Below are 2,459 nucleotides of genomic sequence, written 5' to 3'. Positions count from 1 at the left end.
ATAAACTAGTTGATCCAAACAAGAACTCAAGTTTCAATGAGAATCATTAATATGAAAGAGTATGAAATACAAAAGTCTACGTATATAATTAAAGGGAATCAAGGGTGTTGGATTGTTAGAATGAATTATTTCATTCAAAAAAGAACAAACTGTATATGAGAAAGAAAATAATAATAATAATAATAATAATAATAATAATAATAGGGTTAAATACTCTTTTGTCCCTTGTGGCTTAAAAATTTGATTTTTTGTTCTTTCGGTTTTGTTTTGTATCACAGATGGTACCACAATAATAGTTAAAGACAGATATGATACATCCGTCTAACTTCCATCCAAAATTTAATGAAAATTTACGTCAACGCCTCTAAAAACGCTACATGTGTCCATATACGTAATTAAAAATTAAAATGATTAAAAACCCTTAAAAAAAAAAAAAAGGGTGGCTCGAGGCACCCCGGCCGGTTTGGAGGTGGCCGAACCACCACCAAGGGCCCTTGAGGTGGTTCAGCCACCCCCAATTTGCAAAATGGGGGTGGCTGAAAGCACCTCCCCAAGGCTATTGGGGGTGGCTCTGCCACCCTCGTTTGGCCTGGGGTGGTTTTGGTCACCCCAAATTGGCCGGTCTAGGGGTGGTGCCAAACCACCCCCAAGGGCCAACCCTATTATATATTTTTTTTTCATTCATTTTTTGGGGTGGTTTGGCCACCCTAGATCAATTGGTCTAGGATGGCTTCGGCTACCACAGACCAAATGGGGGTGGTCGAGTCACTCCCAACAGCCTTGGAGGTGAAATTTTTTTTAAGGGTCTTTAATCATTTTAATTTTAATTTTTTTAATTATGTATATGGACATGTGTCGCGTTTTTAGAGGCGCTGATTTTTCTTTCCATCAAATTTTGGATGACAGTTGGACATGGGTACCATCTTCGTGTTTAACTATTATTGAGGTACTATCTGTGATACAAAACAAAATCAATGGGGCAAAAAATAAAGTTGTTAAACTACAGGGACTTAATAGTATTTAACCCAAAAAAATATTGTAGAGGTTCATGGGGTTTGATATCTTAAAAAAACTCATCAAATTGATCACTTCTTAAGGCATATATTGTTATCAAATCATTCTTTTAGATTTTTTAACGGTAAGTAATGACACGTAGGCTAATGATCACACGATATCTAATACCATTTTGACATGTGTACATATTTTTGAGTCAACATCAAATAACTTCACCAAATAATTTTGAAAAGAGAAATGTTAGGGATTAATATTTTTTTTTTTAATATTTGGCACATCTCATCTTACAAATCAACCATTAGATTTGTGGACTTATGTGGAGTCCACATAAGTCAATAGTGGACCCCACAAATCTAATGGTTGATCTAGTAAATTTATAGGATACTATGTGCCAAATATGAAAAACTTATTAACACCTATCGTTTATCTTTTAAAAAAATGCCCAAAAAATAAAAAACAAAAAGAAAAAATAAATGTATCATTAGGGGTGAGTTGGGTGACTTAACCATTCCTATGGCCAAAGGAATTGGCTACCTTTGAACCACTCTAATAGCCAAAAAAGAGTGGTTGGGTAGCCTAATCACCCCCAAAAGCCATTAGGGGCAGTTTAGCCACCCCCAACATGACCTTTGTGATGGCCGAACCACCTCAAAATGTTTAGTAGTCTTATTTTCAAGGAAAAATTGCAATTTACCCTCTGAAGTTGTTAGCCTTTTTTAATTATACCCTCAATGTTTAAAAATTGACAATGTGCACCCACAAAGGTTTTTTTTTTTTTTTTTTGCAATGAGACCATTCCGTTTTAAAAATTCCGTCTTTTTTGACTGGTTGTAGAACACGTGCTTATCATGTGATTTTTTAGGATAGAAAAAGTCTAAAAAGCCCATATATATATATATATATTTTTTTAAAAAAAATAATAAACAAAAATAAAAAAATTGGCCATTTGGGGTGGTCAGCCACCCCATTTGGGCCAAGCCACCCCCCAAATGACCAGAATTGGGGTGCGCCACCCCCATGGCCTAAGGGGGGTGGCCGGCCACCCCCTTGGCCGGCAGCCACCCTCCAATTTTTATTTTTTTTTTTCCTTTCTTTTTTTTTTTTATTATTTTTTTTATTTTTATAAAAAAAAGATGGGGCATTTCGGAAATTTCTGGTGTGAAGTAGGGGTAATTTTGGTATATTTGGTGCTTAAAGGCCATGTGCATCGCATGTGACCTGCCTATTGTCCAAAGTGACGGAATCTATTAACGGAACAGCCCCATTGCCAAAAAAAAAAAAAAAATTGTGCGGGTTGTCAATTTTTAAACATTTTCGTCTCTTTTCTCTTTAGCCGCCAGAGAGAAAAGCGAAACCCTTCAATCACACAGGGGAGGAGGGTTGGCCGTGTTTGGCTGCCTCCCTCCTCCCCTCGTCCTCCTTGCTTTGGTACTAGTTATTTACCT

Source organism: Corylus avellana, chromosome ca10 (assembly GCF_901000735.1).
Source record: "Corylus avellana chromosome ca10, CavTom2PMs-1.0".
NCBI classification, from domain to species: Eukaryota; Viridiplantae; Streptophyta; class Magnoliopsida; order Fagales; family Betulaceae; genus Corylus; species Corylus avellana.
This window is presented reverse-complemented; position numbering follows the sequence as displayed.